General features: G+C 39.0%; 1 protein-coding gene and 1 pseudogene across 1 annotated transcript in view; one reads left to right on the top strand and one right to left on the bottom strand.

Annotated features, from left to right (window-relative positions):
* PPM1E (protein phosphatase, Mg2+/Mn2+ dependent 1E) overlaps nt 1-23496 on the top strand; it is a 196642-nt gene that overhangs the window by 38233 nt on the left and 134913 nt on the right. The window lies entirely within an intron of this gene.
* Nucleotides 10794-11090, bottom strand: LOC128570173 (60S ribosomal protein L37a-like; annotated as a pseudogene).

The following is a 23496-nucleotide window of genomic DNA, read 5'->3' as shown; positions in this document are numbered from 1 at the left end:
TGGACTTGCGTATGTTAAACCAGCCTTGCATCCCTGGGATGAAGCCTACTTGATCATGATGAATGACTTTTTTGATGATAAGCTGTAATCTATTGGCTAGGATTTTGTTGAGAATTTTTCCGTCTATATTCATGAGTGAGATTGGTCTGAAATTCTCCTTTTTGTTTGGGTCTTTTCCTGGTTTTGGTATCAGGGTGATGTTTGCTTCATAGAATGTGTTGGGGAAGATTCCTTCTTCCTCAGTTTTTTGGAATAATTTCTGCAGTACAGGAATAAGTTCTTCCTTGAAGGTTTGATAGAATTCTGGAGTGAAGCCATCTGGACCAGGGCATTTTTTAGTTGGAAGCTTTTTTATTGTTTCTTTGATCTCAGTGCTTGAAATTGGTCTGTTCAGGAGCTCTGTTTCTTCCTGGCTGAGTCTAGGGAGAGGGTGTGATTCCAAATATTGATCCATTTCCTTCACATTGTCAAATTTCTGGGCATAGAGTTTCTGGTAGTATTCAGAGATGATCTCTTGTATCTCTGTGGGATCAGTTGTTATTTCCCCTTTATCGTTTCCGATTGAGGTTACTAGAGATTTTACTTTTCTGTTTCTCGTTAGTCTGGCCAATGGTTTATCTATTTTATTTATTTTTTCAAAAAACCAACTCCTTATTTCATTAATTTTCTGAATAATTCTTTTGTTTTCAATTTCATTGATCTCTGATTTGATTTTGGATATTTCTTTTCTTCTACTGAGTTTAGGCTTAGATTGTTCTTCTTTTTCCAATTCCATAAGATCTCTTGTGAGATTGTTGATGTGCTCTCTTTCTGTTTTTTGAATGTAGGCATCTAAAGCGATGAATTTTCCTCTCAAAACTGCTTTTGCAGTATCCCAGAGGTTTTGGTAGCTTGTGTCTTCATTGTTGTTATGCTCAAGGAAGTTAATGATTTCCTGTTTTATTTCTTCCTGCACCCATCTGTTATTCAACAGAAGATTGTTTAATTTCCATGCCTTTGGGTGGGGTCGAGCATTTTTGTTAGAGTTGAGTTCCACCTTTAGTGCCTTATGGTCTGAGAAGATACAAGGTAAAATTTCAATTCTTTTGATTCTGTTAAGAATTGTTTTGTGTCCCAGGATATGATCAATTTTGGAGAATGTTCCATGGGGTGATGAGAAGAATGTATATTCTTTGTCTTTGGGGTGGAGTGTTCTATATGCGTCTATCAAGCATAGTTGGTCTAAGGTCTCATTTAAATCTCTTATATCTTTGTTTAATTTCTGTTTAGAGGATCTGTCCAGCTCTGTAAGAGGTGTGTTAAAGTCCCCTGTTATGTAGCAGCATTAGCATGTCTTTGTATATGTTTGATACTTTCTCTTTAAAAAATGATTTTGGGGGAACGGCACCTGTGACTCAGAGAAGTAGGGTGCTGGCCCCGTATGCCGAGGGTGGCGGGTTCAAACCCAGCCCTGGCCAAAAACTGCACACAAAAAAAAGATTTTTGGATTATTTTAAAAAAGGAAATTAAAACAAAATATTTTGGCGAAACTACTAGATTGTTAGTCTTACCCCCTCTAATCCTGCAATGTCAGGACTATATATATATGTGTGTATGTGTGTATGTATATATATATATATATGTTTTTGTTTTTGTTTTTTTTGAGACAAAGTCTCACTCTGTGGCCAGGCTGAAGTATAGTGGTGTCATCATAGCTCATTGCACCCTCTACCCTTGACCTCAAGCAATCCTCCTGTGTTCCCATCTAAAAGTGCTGGGATTACAGGTATGAGCTGTCCTATATTTTTTATATTACTACTGTGTATTTCAGAATGCTTTATATAGAGTAGCCATTCAATAAATAAACATCTGAGTTGAATTGAATATACATATTTTTAGATAGTCTCATTCCGTCACTCAGGCTAGAGTGCCATGGCCTCAGCCCAGCTCACAACAACCTCAAACTCCTTGGTTCAAGTGATCCTCCTGCCTTAGCCTCCCAAGTAGCTGGGACTTTAGGTGTCTGCCACAGTGTCCAGCTAATTTTTCTATTTTTAGTAAAGATGGGGTCTTGCTTGCTCAGGCTGGTCTCGAACTCCTGAGCTCAAGCAGTCCTCCTGCCTTGGCATCTCAGAGTATGATTACAGATGTGAACCACCATGCCTGGCCTAAATATATTTAGTTGTTTGTTTTTGAATGTAAGTTATATTTAAGCAGCAATTAGTATATAAGTTTAAAATATGCTTTTTTTTTTGCTAGTTCATCCAGGTGAGAAATGTTCCAGAATCAGATAATGGTGATGGTTATATAAATCTGAATATACTAAAAATCACTGAATTGTATACTTTAAAAAGTAAGTATGGTAGTATGTGAATTATATCTCAATTTTTAAAAAGGATTTACAAACAGATAAGCCATAAACTGAGAGAAGACATTTGCAACATACACAACACAGAAAGGAAAGAGAAGTTATCTTTGGGTACTGTGGCTTGTACCTATAATCCTACCCTGTTTCCCCAAAAATAAAATAAGACAGTGTCTTATTTTAAGGTGTGCTCCCAAAGATGCGCTAGGTCTTATTTTCAGGGGATGTCTTATCTTTCCTGTAAGTGGGTCTTATTTTCGGAGGATGTCTTATTTTCATCTTGAGCCAGGAGTTGGAGGTGTAATGACATACTGTACTCTAGCCTAGGCCACAGAACTAGATCTTGTCTCAATAAAGGAATGATTAAATGAATGAGTGAAAGGAAAGAACTCTCACAAATCAATAAGGAAAACATAATCTGTACAGAAATAAAACTAATGGACATTTCACAGAAAGAAAACAAGAGAGACAATATTAAAAATATGCCCAACCAGCTGGGTGCCTGTAGCTCAGTGGTCAGGGTGCCAGCCACATGCTTCACGGCTGGTGGGTTTGAACCCGGCCCCAGGCCTACTAAACAAAAACAAACAAACAAAAAAATAGTTGGTCATTGTTGTGGGTGCCTGTAGTCCCAGCTACTTGGGAGGGTGAGGCAAGAGAATTGCTTAAGCCCAAGAATTTGGGGTTGATATGAGCTATGATGCCACTGGCATTCTACCAAGCATTGTCACCAACGGTGGCAAAGTGAGACTCTGTTTCCAAAAAAAAAAAAAAAAAGCCAACCTCATTAGAGATGAAAGAAATGCAAATTAATAATTCTATAATGTCATGTCATCTAATATCCAGTCAGTCTTGAAAGCAGGGTTCAAATAAGCTCAATTCATTGTGTTAGTTTGATACATCTTTTAAACCCCTTTTGATCTATAGCAGTTTCTTATCCCTTCATTTTATTCTTTCCACATTATTTGTTGAAGAAACCAGATGATTTGTTGGTTAGCTTTCTCACATTCTGGATTTGGCTAATTGCATTCTTGTGATGTTATTTAATATGTCTTTATATTTATTGTGCTTCTTGTAAAATGATAGTTAGATTTAGAGCAGCACATACTGTCTAGTTGGAAATATATTGTGAATGTGAAATGGACTACACAAGAATTTTCAGACATGCTGTATTGCTGCCTTTGAAGATGACAGAAAGTGGCCAAGAGCCATGTGGCTGCTTTGAGAATTACACTAGCAATCTTTACATTTTCACTGTCTACTTTGTAATGGAGTCCAAGCTCATACCACTCGTTGTAGGAAAACCAGTAAGTTGAGAGAGAAGATTTTGGGGCAAGGAAAGCTACATGTGTTTGGGGAGCCAGCAAATAGAAGATGGTGAAATAATGTCCTAAAGAACCATCTTAAGCCCTGAGTTTTCATCTGAAAAACTCCTACCAACACCAAGAGGGCAGACTGGAAACAGCCTGCACTCAATGCTCTCGAAGAGAGGATCAATGGTTGCAGGTAGAAGTTTACCTATTGAGGGATTATCCCAGAGAAAGCATTGTGAATCATTAGGAAAGTGACTGGAGGCACTCAATGCTGGGAGGAAAGAGGTAGGGTGATATGCTCAAGATCAGAAGGTACCTGGGAGAAGTTCCATGTGCGGGGAAGGTTAGGGGAGAGATCCCCAGGGCTTTGCACTCCCCCAGCAGAGGCTGAAATTTGTTCTGTGAGAGGGCTCCCTTACCACAGCAGGCCTCTGAACTGATCAGGGAGCTGCTTGGAGATTGCAGCAGCATTGTATCACAAGAGTAGGTAGAGTGGGTCCTGTCAACTTCTGGTTCCTGGTTGTGGTCACAGACACCAATCTGCACTCTCAGTCCTAGGACACCCAGTCTGCAGAGGGGTTAGCTCCACTACAGCTACTTCCCCATTACCTCTGCCAGGTGAGAGAGGGAGCAGGAAAGGTGGGACCTGTGTATCCTCATAATCTCCTACCCTCACCAACTGGCTTCCTGCACTGGCCCTCAGCATTTGCTATTTTTTTGCCATCTCAGTAGTGTTGCAGCTGCCACCTGAGTAGCACCACAGCAGCTGTCCCACTTTGACCTGGGGATCTCCGTGGTGAGGCACCACATATCATTCCAACCCTGCAACTATGAATGGCCCAGCTGCTATGGCCAGAGGAGCCACCCTGCTATTGGCTGTGGTCTCTCAATCCACTGAGGCATCAGCCAAGACCCCCAATCTGTCCAGGCACCCGCCAAGTTCCTTCTTCCTACACAGGCAACCGCAAAGGTCCTGTGATCCACACAGGTGCCTGCCAACGTCCCATGAACTACTCAGGTGCCATCAAGATCATGGCCTCTACCTCCCTAGAGAGGGACTTGCCCAGCCCGCTGACCAAACTTTCAACAGTAGCCTGGGGATCAACCCACCAATTTGAAAAAATATCCCCTAGCACCACGTTGCACTGTAACAACTAGAGGGGAATGGGAGAACTCACAGAACAGCTGCATTATAGGATCTCAGTACATCTTTCCCTCTCATGCTGGGTCATTCCTCCAGAGTAGGACATAAAAGCACTACTCAGGAATTTCTCTTTGTCCTAAGTAGGAGAGTTCCCAGCAAAGGAGAACAGTTGCACCACAAACCTATCAGTCCTGAGCTAAGAGAAGATGTTTCAGATGAGAAGCAAAATAATTCATGGCAATATGAAAAAACGTGCTAGTTTGATGCCTCTCAAAGCACAAGAGCGCAAGAGATCCACAGCAATGGACCTCAACCAAAAGGAAATTGTCAAAATGTCAGAAATGGAATTCATAATAATGATGGCAAACAAGATGAATGAAGTGGAAGAAAAGTGGAAAACTAAAAATATGCCCCCAGGGTGGCGCCTGTGGCTCAACGGGTAGGGTGCCGGTCCCATATGCCGGAGGTGGCGGGTTCAAGCCCAGCCCTGGCCAAAAATAAAAAAAAAAAATAAAAAAAAAAAAAAAGAAAACATCGCAAAAAAAAAAATAAATAAATAAAAAATAAAAAATAAATAAAAATATGCCCCCTAATATTTCAGGACATGGATGAAAAATAGGAAAAACTCACTAAAGAGATAGACAACATAAGAAAGGATGTAATAGGACATAAAAAAATGAAAGAGTCATTTAGGGCATTACAAAATACAGCAGAAAGCTTCAACAACAGACTAGACCTAGCATAAGAAAGACTCTCACAGCTTGAAGACAAGAGTTTTTTTTTTTTGAGACAGAGTCTCACTATGTCACCCTCGGTAGAGTGCCATGGTGTCAAGCTTACAGCAACCTCAAACTCTTGGACTCAAGCGATTCTCTTGCCTCAGCCTCCCAAGCAGCTGGGACCACAGGCGCCTGCCACAATGCCCGACTATTTGTACAGTTGCCATTGTTGGTTAGTTGGCCTGGGCTTGGCTCAAACCCACAACCTTCGGTGTATGTGGCTGGTGCTATAACCACTGTGCCATGGGCGCCAAGCCGAAGATAAGGCTTTCAAACTAACCTACATAGTCAAAGATGCAGGAAAAATAATGAAGACCAAGCAATCACTTAGTGCAGGCGTCCTCAAACTTTTTAAGCAGGGGGCCAATTTACTGCCCCTCAGACCATTGGAGGGCCAGACTATAGTTTAAAAAAAAAACTATGAACAAATTCCTATGCACACTGCACATATCTTATTTTGAAGTAAAAAGACAAAACGGGAACAAATACAATCACACTGCCAAAAATGAGCAAGAGACCTGAAAAGAAAAATTTCAAAAGAAGATAGGTGGCCTACAATGTGAAAAAATTCTCAACATCATTAATCATCCAGGAAATACAAATTAAAACTACCACCTTATCCTTGTCAGAATGGCCATTATTAGAAAGTCAAAAAACAATACATAAACTCAGACCAGATATCTGCTGTATATAAAAATCTCACCTTAAAGGATAAAAATAGACTCAGGGTGAAGAGATGGACACCTATAATACAGGCAGATGGAAACCAGAAAAAAGCAGGGGTAACAATTTTATTTGCAGATACCATTGGCTTTAAACCAACAAAGGTAAAGATAAAGATGGTCACGAGATATTTGTCAAAGGAAACACCTAACATGAAGAGATTTACATAATAACATTTATGCACCCTACCAGAATGTTCCTCACTTTATAAAGCAAACCCTAAGGGATATGAACAACTTGATATCTTCCTGCAATATAATAGTTGGAGATTTAACACCCCTTTGACAGTTTTGGATAGATCCTCTAAGAAGTAACTAAACAAAGAAATATTAGACTTAAACCTGATTGTGATGGATGTGCTACAGTTCAATGTAAGTATTTCACATTGTATATCAAATCAGTACACTGAACCCCATAAATGCATCAAAATAAATCAGTTATGATTTAATTTTTAAAAAGTCAAAAAACAATAGATGTGGGTCTGGATGCTTATAGACTGTTAATGGGACTGCAAATTTACCTCTACAGAAAACATTATGAAGATTCCTCAAAGAAGTAAATGTAGATCTACAATTTGATCCAGCAGTCCCATTGCTGGGTATCTACTGAAAGGAAAAGAAGCCATTTTATCAAAAGAGTCAGCACCCAAATGTTTATCACAGCAAAATTTTCAAAATTCACAATTGCAAAGATGTAGAAACAACCTAAGTCGTTCATGAGTGGATAAAGAAAATGTGGTGTGGCTGGGTGTGGTGGCTCATGCCTATAATCCTAGCACTCTGAGAGGCCAAGGCAGGTGGATTGCCTAAGCTCATGAGTTTGAGACCAGCCTGAGCAAGAGTGGGACCCTGTCTCTAAAAAATGAAAACAGCCAGGCATTATGGTTGGGCGTCTGTAGTCCCAGCTACTCGGGAGGTTGAGGCAAGAGAATTGCTTGAGCCAAGAGTTTGAGGTTGCTGTGAGTTATGATGCCACAGCACTTTACCTAGGGCGACAAATGTGAAACTCTGTCTAAAGAAAATGTGGTGTATGCCATACCATACTACTTAGCCATAATATAGAATGAAAAGTGGGAGCTATGCTATGAGCGCACACAGGCACAAAGAGATAAAAAGGACATTGGAAACCAAGAAAGAGGGAAGTGGGAGGAAAGTTGTGTGATAACGATTTACCTATTGAGTATAATGAATACTATTCTGGTGTTGGACATACCAAAAGCCCTTACTTAAGCATTATACCATATATAACAAAACATTTATACCTCCTTAATATTTCAGATTTTTACTTTATTTATTTTTTTTGAGACCAAGTCTCACTCTGTTGTCCCAGGGTAGAGTGCTGTGGTGTCAGCCTAGCTCATAGCAGCCTCAACCCTCTGGAGTAGCTGGGACTGCAAGTACTGTTCATAACAACACCTGGCTAATTTTTCTATTTTTAGTAGAGACAGGTTCTCACTCTTCCTTTGACTGGTCTCTCAGGCTCCTGAGCTCACCAGATTCTCCCACCTCAGCCTCCCAGAGTGCTAGGATTATAGGTGTGAGCCATTGTGCTTGGCCAATAATTTTGGATTTTTAGAAAATGTAAAAAAAATACAACATGTACTGTAAATGCAAGCCACATAATATACAATTTTCTGGTAGCTGTATTAAAAAAATAAGAAAAAAGCAAAATTATTTTAATGACACATTTTATTCAACCCAGTATAAAAAATATTTCCATACATAAGTAACTATTGAGCTATTGAGATATTACTTTTTTGTCATACAAAACCTTTCAAATCTGTTGTGTATTTTACACTTACAGCATATCTCAATTCAGAGTAGCTTATATTTTAGGTGTTCCATAGCTACGTGTGACTAATTGTTACCAGATTGGATAATGGAAACTAGAGGTTTGATCAGAATTAGGTTTTTGTTTTTGTTCAGAAGTGTTCTTAATTGGTACTGTGTATTTTATTTTGTATCACTACAGGAGACAAATAATATGTTTCTTTTTTTGTGATGTTAAGTTTGGTCAAAAGGTTCCAGTGTCCTGAGCTTGATCATTCGGTTATCTAATCTTTCATCTAATGGTTTTGGCTGCCATTGATAATTTTTGCCCCCATTCATATTTCATTAGTGATTCAAAATAGCAACTATATAATTCTGTCATTTCTTCTGTATCTTCTAACTGAGCTATTCTATAAAGAACATTTACCTCCGTGCCTGTAGCTCAGCAGTTAGAGTGCCCGCCACATACACCAGAGCTGGCAGGTTTGAACCCAGCCTAGGCCTGCCAAACAACAATGACAACTACAACCAAAAAAAATAGCTGGGCGTTGTGGCAGGCGTCCGTAGTCCCAGCTACTTGGGAGGCTAAGGCAAGAGAATCTCTTAAGCCCAAGAGTGAGGTTGCTGTGAGTTTTGATGCCACAGCACTCTACCCAGGGTGACATAGTGAGACTCTGTCTCCAAAAAAAAAAAAATATATATATATATATATATTTATAGCAACAACTGCAATAATAAACAAATGGGATTTAATTAAATTGAAAAGTTTCTGTACAGGGCGGCGCCTGTGGCTCAGTGAGTAGGGCGCCGGCCCCATATGCCAAAGGTGGCGGGTTCAGACCCAGCCCCGGCCAAACTGCAACAGAAAAATAGCCAGGCGTTGTGGCGGGCGCCTGTAGTCCCAGCTGCTCGGGAGGCTGAGGCAAGAGAATCGCGTAAGCCCAAGAGTTAGAGGTTGCTGTGAGCCGTATGACGTCATGGCACTCTATCTGAGGGCGGTACAGTGAGACTCTGTCTCTACAAAAAAAAAAAAAAAAAAAGTTTCTGTACAGCCAAGGAGACAACAACCAAAGCAAATAGACAACCTACCCAATGGGAAAGGATATTTGCATATTTTGAATCAGACAAACACTTAATAAGCAGGATCTATACAGAACTTCAATTAATTCACAAGAAAAAAACCAACAATCCCATACATCAATGGGGAAGAGAGATCCAAAGATGACAGACGAATGGCCAGCAATCATATGAAAAAATGCTTATCATCCCTAATTATTAGAGAAATGCAGATTAAAACCACCCTGAGATATCACCTAACTCCAGTGAGAATGGCCTATATCACAAAATCTCAAAACTTCAGATGCTGGCGCAGTTGTGGAGAGAAAGGAACACTTTTACACTGCTTGTGGGACTGCAAACTAATACAACCTTTTTGGAAGGAAGTACGGAGAAACCTCAAAGAACTCAACCTAGACCTCCCGTTTGATCCTGCAATCCCATTACTGGACATCTATCCAGAAAGGAAAAAAAACCTTTTATTATAAAGACACCTGTACTAGGCTGTTTATCGCAGCCCAGTTTACAATTGCCAAAATGTGGAAACAACGTAAATGTCCTTCAACCCAGGAATGGATTGGCAAGCTGTGGTATATGTATACGATGGAATATTATTCAGCTATAAAAGAAATGGAGATTTTTCAGCATTTGTACTAACCTGGATGGAGGTGGAACACATTATTCTTAGTCAAGCATCACAGGAGTGGAGAAGTATGAATCCTATATACTCAATTTTGATTTGAAGACAATCACAATTAATGATATGGTGGGGCCTGGGGAAAGGGGAGAGCAGACAGAAGGAGGGAAGGGCTGAGGGAGAGGAAAAGAAGGAAAAAAAAAAGAACATGAAAAGGAAAGAAAATAGTGACTAATTTTCACATAAATTGGTTTTAATTTTGACCAAAGTATATTACTTAAACATTAATTTTTAACTCAACATGATGTTTAGGATATTGTATCCTCATTTATAAGTGACATATGTTGGTAATTTCTCCTTTGTAATAATATATTTTCTCCAACTTTAATATCAGCTATCATTCTATCAAGTAGAATGATTTTGATGTATTTCTTCTTTTTCTACTGTCTGTAAGATTTAGCATGATCTGTTTTTTTTTTTTGGCCGGGGCTGGGTTTGAACCCACCACCTCCGGCATATGGGACCAGCGCCTTACTCCTTGAGCCACAGGCGCCGCCCATGATGTTTTTTTTAAATTATCTTTTACTTTTATTTATAAATATTAGTTGTCTATTTTTTGATACTTAAAAAATAATAAGTTCACTGGTGACTCCATGCTGAATCTCAGAGTCAAAGCATTTTATAATAGACATGCTCTTATTTGACAATGTGAATGTTACTTTGCATCATTATTATTACTATTATTGCTCAATATTTTGATGAAGCAATTGTCTGATTTCTTTTCTGAATGTATTTATATTCCTTCGTTCTTTACAAGGTTTTGTTTCTGATCCTTATCTTAAACATTGTTATTGTTATCAAATTTTAAGTCTTTTTAATTTTGTGAAGGAAAAAAAGGAAACCTAATTAACACATGTATATGTAAAAATAAAAATTAAAACAATATATATATAAAAAGAAGATTCTTCTCATCAGTTTGTTTTCTACTTAACTATTTTGTATCATAGTTCTCCTTTTTGTTATGAATTTTAATGGCCTACTGTATGTCCGTTTTTTTCTTTACATTCCTTCAGTCTTCTGATGGTAGACTTTACTGTAGCAGCAGAAGTGATGTTGTAGGTTCACGCACCACCAGCTACTGTTTTCATATAGGAACCACAGTGCCACATCCTCCCAGCTCGTCTCTTCATCTTTATTTTGCCACAGGAGCAAGTGTACTTAGCATGCCAGCTGATTTCAGTTTTCTTCACCGTTTTCTGGAGGGAGGCACCACAGCAGGTCCCATTTTTCCCAACGATCCCAACCTTCTTGGTGCATTTAGCCATGTCACAGCCATGAAGCAGGCTCAAGCCCAGGGAGACTGTGTGTCAGTTTTCAAAAAAAATTTTGTATGTGCTTGAATAGAAGGTGTATTTTCCACTTGATGAGTATTGGCTCTAAATATGATCATAAAATAAACTTATCATTCAAGTTTAAATATCCTTATTGATTTTTTGTTTGATCTATCACTAAAACAGATGAGTTAACTTTTCGCAGTATGATAATTTGTTGATTTATTCTTTTAATTCTATTGATACTTTAATATTTTGGAGCTTTGCTATTAGGTACATAAAGTTTAGAATTATTATGTCTTCCTAGTGAATAGAAACTTTTATCATTATGTAGTAGCCCTCTTCAGTATAAAAGTTCATCTTTGATGATATCTTACCATCTTACCATTTTCTTTTGGTTGATATTGTGTGGAACAACTTTATTCTAGCTTTTGTGTTCAGTCTATTATATTTTACAAATGTCTTTTTGCAACATATGTAGGTGCAATTTAATTTTTAAAAATCTTGGCTGTGGGCTTGGTGCCTGTAGCTCAAGCGGCTAAGGTGCCAGCCACATACACCTGAGCTGGAGGGTTCGAATCCAGCCCGGCCCGCCAAACAACAATGACGGCTGCAACAACAACAACAACAACAACAAAAATAGCTGGGCGTTTTGGCTGGCGCCTCTAGTCCCAGCTACTTGGGAGGCGGAGGCAGGAGAATCGCTTGAACCCAGGAGTTGGAAGTTGCTGTGAGCTGTAATGTCACGGCAATCTACCCAGGGCGACAGCTTGAGGCTCTGTCTCAAAAAAAAAAAGTGATAGGATTCAGGTGTGAGCCACCACAATGGACCTTTAATGGTTCTTTTTTTTTTTTTTTTTTGTACAGTGAGACAGAGTCTCACTGTACCGCCCTCCGGTAGAGTGCCGTGGCGTCACACGGCTCACAGCAACCTCTAACTCTCGGGCTTACCCGATTCTCCTGCCTCAGCCTCCTGAGTAGCTGGGACTACAGGCGCCCGCCACAACGCCCAGCTATTTTTTTGTTGCAGTTTGGCCGGGGCCGGGTTTGAACCTGCCACCCTCTGCATATGGGGCTGGTGCCCTACTCACTGAGCCACAGGCGCCGCCCAGTGGTTCTTAAAAAAAAAAGAAAAATCTTGGCTGTGGGTGGCAACTGTAGCTTAGTGGGTAGGGTGCTGGCCACATACACCGAGTCTGGCGGGTTCCAACCCGCCCAGGCCAGCTAAACAACAATGACAATTGCAACAACAAAAAAAATGGCCGGGTGTTGTGGTGGGCACCTATAGTCCCAGGTGCTTGGGAGGCTGAAGCAAGAGAATCGCTTGAGCCCAAGAGCTGGAGGTTGCTGTGAGCTGTGACACCATAGCACTCTACCTAGGGCAGCAGCTTGAGGCTCTGTCTCAAAAAAAAAAAAAAAAAAAAAAATTTGCCTGAGAGTCTTTTTTTTTTTTAATTTCTGGCTGGGGCTGGGTTTGAACCCACCACCTCCGGCGTATGGGGCTGGTGCCCTACTCCTTTGAGCCACAGGTGCCACCCTGAGAGTCTTTTTAAGTGTAGATTTTAGTCCATTTATAATTGTTGTTAAAAGTGATAATTGTACACGTTTATTTATACTATTTATTTATTTATTTTTAGAGACAGAGTCTCACTTTGTTGCCCTCGGTAGAGTGCCATGGTGTTAGAGCTCACAGCAACTTCCAGCCCTTGGGCTTAGGCGATTCTCTTGCCTAAGTCACAAGAGTCACAGCTCATTGCAACCTTGAACTCCTGGGCTCAAGCAGTCCTCTTTCCTCAGCTTCCCAAATAGCTAGGACTATGGGCATTCACCTGTAGAGACAGGGTCTGGCTTTGTTGTCCACACTGGTCTGAAACTCCTGGCCTCAAGATATCCTCCCGCCTGGGCCTTTTCTTGCCCTTCTACGGAAGTTTTACCAAATTATGTTTCTTTTATTGATTATTGTAAGAACATTACCATAAATTTGTAACCAAAAATCCAAAATAATAATATCACCCAACTTCCTTATGCTACAAGAATTGCCAAGTGCTTAAGCTCTGGTAAATCTTCCTTAAAGATGATTGTCAAGTATTTAAATTCTACTTTTTGTTTAATTCTATAAATTAGACATTGTTATTTGATTTTATTTACTTATTTTTTGAGACAAGGTCTTGCTTTGTCACCCTGGGTAGAGTGCAGTGGTGTATCTCATGGCAACCTCAAACTCCTGGGCTCAAGTGATCATCCTGCCTCAGCCTCCTGAGTAGCTGGGACTACAGGTCCATGCCAGGATGCCCAGCTAATTTTTCTGTTTTGGGGAGAGATTGGGGTCTTGCTCTTGCTCAAACTCGTCTTGAACTCCTGAGCTCAAGTAATTCTCCCACTTCAGCTTCCCAGAGTGCTAGGATTACAAGCATAACTTGCCATGCCCAGCTGAATTTTTAAAAAATGTTTTTGTAGAGATGGAGTCTCACTATATTACCCAGGCTGATCTTGAACTCCTGATCTTACTCTTATGCTGGCATTCTAAAGTGCTGGGATTACAAATGTGAGCTACTGAGCCTAGGCTGTAACTGTTTTATACAATCGGTGTTTGTTTAGACTTACTCATATTCATGTTTATAATTTGCTTTGTTAGGATTCCATCATCTTGGACCTTCCTTCCAAGTTTCCCTCTTCCTAAATTACATACTTTAGAAATTCATTCAGATACCTATCTTTTCTTTCTCATATCCTCTAAAATATTTTGTCTTTGGGGTTATCCAGTTTAATGACAATCTGTATAGGTGGTTTTCATTTTGTTTGTCATCTTTGGGATTTATTTGGCTTCCTTAATCCAAGAATCTATTATTTTTATCAAGTCCAAAAAATTTCTAGCATTACTTCTTCAAATACTGCCTGTTGACTGATTCTTCTTATTTTCTCCTTCTGGAACTCTAATTATATGTGTTAAACATTCTCACCTTTTCCATTTGGTCTCTTAACTTTTCTTTTATACTTTTTATCTCTTTCATGTCTTAATGTTACATCTGGGTATATTCTTTGGATAGTTTTTCCTGTGTGGACTTATACTTTTCACTTTAGCTTCATTTATCCTGCATTTTGATCTTTCCATTGATTTTCTGATTATATGTCCGGTTTTTGATGTTCCATTAGGTTCCTTCCCAAATCTGCCACTCATTGAATAGCACAGTGTTCTTTAGTTACATCTTTGAAATCTTTTTGTGTTTGAAACATTGAAAGACTTCAATGTTATTCTAAGGCTAATAATAATGCTGTCTTTTTGGGTCTGAATCTATTTCTGCTGACAGTGGCTTGCTTAATATGTATTGTGATTTTATGAATTTATGTTCATTGGTACTTTATCTCAAGATTATTTTTATATCTTAGGTAGCATTTTTAGGTGCCTTATGTTAAGAAGGTTTTTTTGTTTGTCTTTGAGGGAGTCTCATTCAGTTGCCCTGGGCTAGAGTGTCATGGCGTCACAGCTCACAGCAACCTCAAACTCTTGGGCTCAAGTGATTCTCTTGCATCAGCTTCCCAAGAAGCTGGGACTACAGGCGGCTGCCATGATGCCTGGCTAGTTTTTCTATTTTTAGTAGAGAAAGGGGTCTTGGTCTTGCTTAGGCTGGTCTCAAATTCCTGAGCTCAAGCAATCCACCCATCTGGGCTGCCCAGAGTGTTAGGATTACAGGTGTGAGCCACTGCACCTGGCCCCTGTTTTTCCATTTTTATGGAAAGGGTTTCTGTTTCCACCCAGGTTAATACAAGGGATATTCATTCACCATTTTTTTTAAGGCTGAGTAGTACTCCTTGGTATACATGTACCACTCGTGTATTGATGGGCACTTGGGTTGTTTCCACATCTTTGCAATTGTGAATTGTGCTGTAAACATTCGGCTGCAGGTTTGTTTGTTTGTTTGTTTTTAAGTGTATTTTTTTCCTTTGTGTAAATACCCAGTAGTGGAATTGCTGGATCAAATGGTAGGTGTCTACTTTTAGTTCTTTGAGGTATCTCCCATATTATGTTTCACAGAGGTTGTACTAGTTTGTAGTTCCACCAACAGTGGGTAAGTGTTCTGATCTCTCCATATCCACACCAGTATTTGTTGTTTTGGGACTTTTTTTTTGTTGCCCTCGGTAGAGTGCCATGGCATCACAGCTCACAGCAACCTCAAACTCTTGGGCTCAGGCGATTCTCTTGCCTCAGCTTCCCTAGGAGCTGGGACTACAGACACATGCCACAACACCTGCCTATTTTTTGTTGTTGTTGTTTAGCAGGCTGAGTCCGGGTTCAAACCCATCAGCCCCATTGCAAGTGGCTGGTGCCCTAAACCACTGAGCTATGGGTGCTGAGCTTCTTTTGGGACTTTTTGATAAAAGCCATTCTCACTGGAGAATGATGATATCTCATTGTGGTTTTGATTTGCATTTCCCTGATCATTAGAGATATTAAATTTTTTTTCATATATTTTTTGGCCATTTATCTTGTTTTTGAAAATTTCTCTTCCTATATGTTTTACACTTTCTAATGGATTTTTAAGAACTTTTTTGCTTGCTGATTTCCTTGAGTTCTTGTAGATTCTGATTATTAGCCCTTTGTGCTGTGTATAGCATGCCAATACAGAGGGTGCCAAAAAATGTATACACATTTTAAGAAAGGAAAAAAATATTAAAATTTTTAATATTCAACATATACAAGTCATGTTGGAGCACCTCTTGTAATTGTACAAGTCAAATGTGACTTGAGTATTTTAAAATTTTAATACATTTTTATCTTCTAATGTGTACATTTTTCAGCACCCTCTCTGTATTCTCCCATTCTGTAGGTTGCCTGTTGGTTCTTTTGATTGTTTCCTTGGCTGTGCAGAAGCTTTTTCATTTGATCAGGTTCCATTTATTTATTTTTGTTGTTGCCGTGATCGATTTTGGGGTCTTCATAAATTCTTCGCCAAATCTGATGTCCGTAAGAGTTTTTCCAATATTTTCTTTGAGAAAGAAATGGATCCTGTTTCATTCTACACGTGGCTATTCAATTTTCCCAGCACAATTTATTGAATAGGTATTCTTTTCCATAGTGTATGTTTTTGTCTGCTTTGTCAAAGCTCAGATGGTAATATGAGGATGGTTTCATATCTGGGTTCTCTGTTCTGATTCATTGGTCTATATTTCTGTTCTTGTGTCAATACCATTCTACATAAATAGCACACATTGTTTTATTCTGCTGGTTTCCTCATATTCTTTCAAAGGCAAGTGGAATACAAATCATGAAAAATACAAAATAATATCTTCTTCCTTCAATCTCTGTGGCTTGGTCAATTTTTTGCTTGTTTGTTTGTTTTGTGTTTTGAGACAGAGTCTCACTTTGTCATCCTTGTGAGAGTGCCATGGCATCATAGCTCACAGCAACCTCAAACTGTTGGGCTTGGGCAGCACCTGTGGCTCAAAGGAGTAGGGTGCCAGTCCCATATGTTGGAGGTGATGGGTTCAAACCCAGCCCCGGCCAAAAACCACAAAAAAAACACAAAAACTGTTGGGCTTAAGTGATTCTCATGCCTCAGCCTCTTAGGTAGCTGGACTGTAAGGCACCCACCACAATGTTCAGCTATTTTTAGAGACAGGAGTCTCGCTCTTGCTCAAGCTGGTCTTGAACCTGTGAGCTCAGGAGATCCACCTGCCTTGGCCTCATAGAGTGCTAGGATTACAGGTGTGAGCCACCACACCTGGCCTTCATGTTTGTTTGTCTTTATGACACTTGTCAAAGTAATTTATGATGTAGCAGTGAGAGCCCAAGGGAGATATTTTGAATCACTCTTATAAGACACGGTGTTCATTATTGTTCTCAAATTATTTTAAATGTTTATTTTTTTTTCTTGCCCAGAGAAAACCCAAGATATTTATGGCAGGGACTATCTTCTACTTAATGTACCTCAACTCTTTCACCCCCCTTTTTCTTTCCAAACTTCAGGCCCATGTAAATCTCCAGCTTGTCCAAAACATTTTTGTCTTGGCTAACTTATACAATGGGATCTTTTTTTTTTTTTTAAACACTAATAGCAAGCATTTATTTTTATTTATTTTTTGTTAACATAGCCTTCCTGGCATTTTCTTAGTTATTGTGTTAAGATATTTATATTCTACATTTACTAAGTTTTACATGTACCTTTGTAAGATGCACCATAGGTGTAATCCCACCAATCACTCTCCCTCTGCCCATTGTCCCTCCTCCTTCCCTTCCCTACAATGGGATCTTTTTAGCCACTTTCTCATGAAAAGCTCACACCTTAGAATTTCTTTTACTATCATAGAAGAATTATGCCCATGTGGAGAAAAGCCTAATTTGCATTGACTTAGTGGGACTTACTTATCTTCAGAAAGACCCTAGGATGTTTTTCTGGATCATTTGCTTTTTGATATATCCAGATTGCCTCTAATCCCAATGAAAACAGATAAAGAGACTGTACTGTAATTAGCTAATTCTATAACCCTTGCCAAGATAGTTGGGGTTGTTTTTTGTGAACACATTGTGCTGCCAACAGCTGAGTTGGAACATTGCGTTTGTTTGTGAGAGGATTTGAGTGTGAACAATTTGGTTTAAAGATGAAATAGAGAAGTGGAGTATATTGATAAACTTGATGAAATATTAATCTTTTAAGCAAAAATTACATTTATAGAGAGTAGTGTTCATTTAAAATATTGAATATCATACTGAACATTGTAGAAATCAAAAATTCTGTATTTCATTGGGAAGGATTTCTACCTTTCCTCTTGCCTTTTTAGAAGTGGACAGATGTACGGGGGGCAACCTAACTTGGGTGATGAACAACAGATGGGAACATAGAGGAGAAATAGGTGTCGGGGAGTCCAATTCAGTGGCTGTTTACTAGGTACAAGAAACTTTGACAGCATTATAGTGGGAAAGGGAGACTGAGGTGGATGTAAAAGTAGCATAAACAAGAAATAGTCCAATAGTGCGAAATAGTGGAAACAGAAATATGTCAGTAAATAATAGAAAATAGAGTGAAACAAACATTAAACAGTTTCCAATAACATGCTATAGAGAAACATAGGAAAGAGCAATAAATATTGATTAGGGAGTCAGAGAAGGTATCATTAAGAATATGGATTTTGGCCTTGCACAGTAGCTCATGCCTGTAATCCTAGAACTCTGGGAGGCTGAGACAGGTAGATTGCTTGAGCTCAGGAGTTGGGAGACCAGCCTGACCAAGAGTGAAACCCTGTGTCTACTAACCCTGTGTCTTTGTGATGGGCACCTGTGAACCCAGCTACTTGGGAGGCTCAGACAAGAGGATCACTTGAGCCCAAAAGAGTGAGGTTGCTGTGAGCTATGATGATGCCATAACACTCTACCTAGAGTGAGACGCTGTCTCAAAAAAAAATTATGGCTTTTAAGATGACTCTAGAAAGAGGTAGTATTTTGATAAAAGGAAGATGGTGAGAATAGGAATATGAAGATCTCATTTTGAGGGTTTGGAAAATATAGAGGTACGATGGCAAGAATACCAATTTTATGGAAGGATACAGGAGAATATAAGGTCAAACTATATGAGTGTTTATTGTTTATTCTGTAATAATACATAATGTTTCTATAATATTTTCATGTACATATTGACACTTGTAACAACAGCTAAAGGAGATGAGATATTTGTTACTACCCCCAATGTTTACATGGTCTATTTGAATTACTGGAACAATCTGAGTTTGAAAGCTAACTTTGTCACTTACAAGCTACATAACCTTGGACACATTACTTGGTATTACTAAGTCTCAGTTTTCTCATCTATAAAATACTGATAATGCCTTCTTCAGTAAATTGTTTCAGTGGTGCTGCATAGGCTTGTACACCCAGTTATTCCAGGGGTGATATTTACATAGACCAAGTCTTAGCATTGTTTTTTCTGTGGGCCAGATAGAAAATATTTCAGGCTTTGCCATCCATCAGCCATGAGATATCTGTCACAATGACTCAACCTTGCTGATGTAGCACAAAAATAGTTATAGGTAATATGTAAACAAATGGGTGTGGCTATATTCTAATAAAACTTCATTTACAAAAACAGATGCTAGGCCAGATTTGGTCCACAGTATGAAGTTTGCTGACCACATAGACCAAGATGTTAATGATAAGCCCTTGAGTTATAGAATTGTGTGGTATAGTTTGTCTTAAGGAATAAATTACATGAACTATACGAAGTATTTATTGATAGCTCAGAAATGTTTCTAGCTCAGTGATAAAAGTCCATCTACTTTTCTTTCTTTTCTTTAAAGTTATTGCCATTGAATTCTTGGGCAAATCATTTAAACTTTTGTCTTGAACTTCAGAATTCTCTGTAGGGAAATAAAAACTGTCTTCTACCAAATTAACTATAAGTAGGTGTGTGAGAGTGATATGTGAATGTTGGTTTGAATTCCTTAAAGTCAGTGTTAACTAGACATTATGGCTGAGACATTGATTTAACTGAGTGCCACTGTATTAGCAATCTTAACTGCAACACCGCAGGGAGCCTGAAGCCTAAACTGATGGCACTACTCAGCGGCTCTCTTGATTTGCTACTTTTTATAAACTAGAATTTACCATTTTAAACATTTGTAAGCATACAGTTCATTGGCATTAAGTACATTTACAATGTTCTATAAACCATCACCATTCACTATCTCCAGAACTTTTTCATCATCCTAAATAAAATTCTGTACCCATTAAATAACTGCATTTCCTCTTTTCCTTCACCCTTCATAATCTGTATTCTACTTTTCATGTCTATGAATTTGCCTGTTCTGGGTCTGGTTACCTAATATAAGTAGAATCATATAATATTTTGTGTCTATTTCATTTAGCATAATGTTTTCAGAGTTCATCCGTTTTGTAGCATGTATCAGAACCTCATTTTCTTTCTTTTTTTTTTTTTTTTTTTTTGCATTTTTTGGCTGGGGCCGGGTTTGAACCCACCATCTCTGGTAAAATGGGGCCAGTGCCCTACTCTTTGAACCACAGGTGCCACCCAACCTCATTTTTAAATTGCTGAATAATTTCCATTGTGTGTGTATATATATAAATTTCATTTATCCATTCGTCTGCTAATGGACACTTGGACTGATTCTACCTTTTTAACTATTGGGAATAATGCTGCTGTCTACACTGGTGTAGAAAGTATCAGTTTGAGTTCCTGCTTTCAAATCTTTTGGTTATAAACCTAAGAGTGGAATTGTTAACCGACTTTTTAAAAAAATTTTTATTTTTATTTATGTATTTTTTTTTTTTTTTTTTGTAGAGACAGAGTCTCACTGTACCGCTCTCGGGTAGAGTGCCGTGGTGTCACACGGCTCACAGCAACCTCTAACTCTTGGGCTTACGCGATTCTCTTGCCTCAGCCTCCTAAGCAGCTGGGACTACAGGCGCCCTCCACAACGCCCAGCTATTTTTTTTTGTTACAGTTTGGCCGCAGCTGGGTTTGAACCCGCCACCCTCGGCATATGGGGCCAGCGCCCTACTCACTGAGCCACAGGCGCCGCCCTTTTATTTATGTATTTTTTTTGAGACAGAGCCTCAAGCTGTCGCCCTGTGTAGAGTGCTGTGACATCACAGCTCACAGCAACCTCCAACTCCTGGGCTCAAGCAATTCTCCTGCCTCCGCCTCCCAAGTAGCTTGGACTACAGGCACCCGCCACAATGCCCGACTATTTTTTGGTTGCAGTCGTCATTGTTGTTTGGCGGGCCCTGGCTGGATTCGAACCCGCCAGCTCAGGTGTATGTGTCTGGCTCCTTAGCTGCTTGAGCCACAGGTGCTGAGCCCTTTTTTTATTTTTTTAAATTGAGACAGAGTTTTTGTCACCATTGGTAGAATGCCATGGCATCATAGTTCACAGCAACCTCAAACTCTTGGGCTCAAGCCATCCCTCTTGCCACAGCCTCTCGAGTAGCTGGGACTACAGGTGCCCACCACAATGCTTAGCTGTTTTTAGAGAATGGGGTATTGCTCTTGCTCAGGCTGGTCTCAAACTTGTGAGCTCAAGCGATCCACCCTGGGCCTCCCAGAGTGCTGGATAACCACCCAACTTTTCACAGTGGTATGTATTGGCAAATTGTGTTTTAAGAAATAGTTTTGTTACCTTATTTTAAAAATGTTTACTATTTCATTTTAAAATAAGAAAATGTCTTGGAATTTCACAAATGTGCTATCATTTGGAGGTAATAATGTTTTTAGATTTGCCTTTTTTAGTGTTTTTCTCTTTTTAATTTTTCTAAAATTTAAAACATTAAATACTGATTTCTTTGGCATACATGGATTGAGAAGTTAGAAAGATTCTTGTATTCCAGTAAGTGAAATGTGCTATAAATAAATCATGCTACTTCTTAAGCTGGTTAACATTTGAGATTCCCAAGCATTCTGAAACTTGTAAAACTCTATATTTTCCTTATCCCAAGAAGAAATACACTCTACCTTTTTTCTAAAATTAAATCTATACTTTATCTAGTCTATATATATGTAGTATCTAATAAAATAATACTAAACAGGAAAAAAAGGTAGACAGTACTTAATAATCGTTAGGCTTTATCAAGTACTTACTATATGCCAGACCTGAGCTAAGTATTTTAAACACATTATCTAGGTCTCTTTTACCTTTTCTCCTCCATGAGATGGGCCCACTTCCACTTTGGAAGTGCTCTAAACTTTCTTCTCATTCTTCTTAAAAACCTTTCTTTGTGGCGGCACCCGTAGCTCAGTGGGTAGGGCATTGGCCACATATACCCAGGCTGGTGGGTTTAAACCCAGCGTGGGCCAGCTAAACAACAATGACAACTGCAACAACAACAAAAAATAGCCAGGTGTTGTGGCAGGCACCTGTGGTCCCAGCTACATGGGAGGCTGAGGCAAGACAATCGCTTAAGCCCAAGAGTTTGAGGTTGCTGTGAGCTGTGACACCACCGCACTTTACCGAGGGCCACATAGTGAGACTATGTCTCAAAACAAACAAAAAAAACTCTCTTTGTTACCCTGAGAAAAAACATATGCACACACACATTATCTAATTTAACCCTCACAACACTCCATGTTGAGGAGCAACTCTTATTGCTGAGAAATTTAAGGCACATAGACAGGTTAAATAAGTTGCCCGTGGTCACACAAGTAACAAGTAATAGGTTTGCATTTAATTCAGAACATCTTTATCTTCATGTACAAATATAGTTTAGTGACCACATGTTGGCACTAATGAAGATAACAAATTGATCTTTAATCCTATCTTAGGAGTTTATAAGAAAGACGAGCCCAAGACACTTAATATTACTGTTGGAAGATGCAGCTAATAAAAGGACTTTAATTATTATAGAGATTTGAAGGCTACTTATTCTTATATGCATGCTTTAAGTAATGTAAGCTTTAAGTATAGACCACAAGTTCAATATTTTCTTGATATTTCAGGTACTAGCAACCTGTATATAAGCCAATGATAATTAGATCACCTAGATCCTGAGTAAAATTTATTACTGACACAACTTCCTTTTCGTTGTTTATTGTTTTATAGTGCCTCTCTCCTGCTTCCTTGAAATTTTCTTGCTTTCTAGGAAAAAATCTCTTTGGGTAAGCTCCATAAGAACAGTGCCTGGTACATAATAAGTTCTCAATAAATATTTGATGAATAGCCAGTAGCAGTGGCATGGGCCTTTAGTCCTAGCTACTTAGGAGGTTGTATCAGGAGAATAGCTTAAGGCCTGGAGTTCAAGACTGTAGTGAATTCTCATTGAGATAGAATAGCCACTGCATTCCAGCCTGGGCAACGTAGTAAAACTCTGTCTCAAATAAAATAAAATAAAATAAAATGAACTAAATTGATGAGTAAATATTTTGTTTTTTCTTTATAAATCTTTATCAAATAAGATGATGCAATCTAGTACTATAATTGTTATGGTTGATCTCTGCCTCCCAGTTTTCCATAGCCATACTTCTGATTACATACATATGTATATATGTATACACATATATACAATATATATGTTTCTATATATAAAATATATATGTGTGTGTTTATATGTATATATTTTGTTTTTCTGAGACAGTCTGTCTGTTGCCCTGAGTAGAGTGCCATGGCATCATTTTAGCTCACAGCAACCTCAAACTCTTGGCCTTAAGCAGTCCTCTTGCCTCAACCTCCTGAGCAGCTGGGACTATAGGCTTGCCACCCCACCCAGCGAATTTTTTTGTTTTTAGTAGGGGTAGGGTCTCATTCTTGCTCAGGCTGATCTCAAACTCTGGAGCTCACACCTTCTCATGGATCCACCTGCCTCGGCCTCCCTGAGTGCTAGGATTACAGGTACAAGCCACCACACCCAGCCTCCGTTTTTTTTTTTTTTTGAATATATGATGGGATTTTGGTGTCATAGAGA

The sequence above is a fragment of the Nycticebus coucang genome, chromosome 18 (assembly GCF_027406575.1).
Source record: "Nycticebus coucang isolate mNycCou1 chromosome 18, mNycCou1.pri, whole genome shotgun sequence".
Classification (NCBI taxonomy): Eukaryota; Metazoa; Chordata; class Mammalia; order Primates; family Lorisidae; genus Nycticebus; species Nycticebus coucang.
Note: the sequence above shows the minus strand (reverse complement) of the source record. Positions and strands in the feature narration are given on the sequence as shown.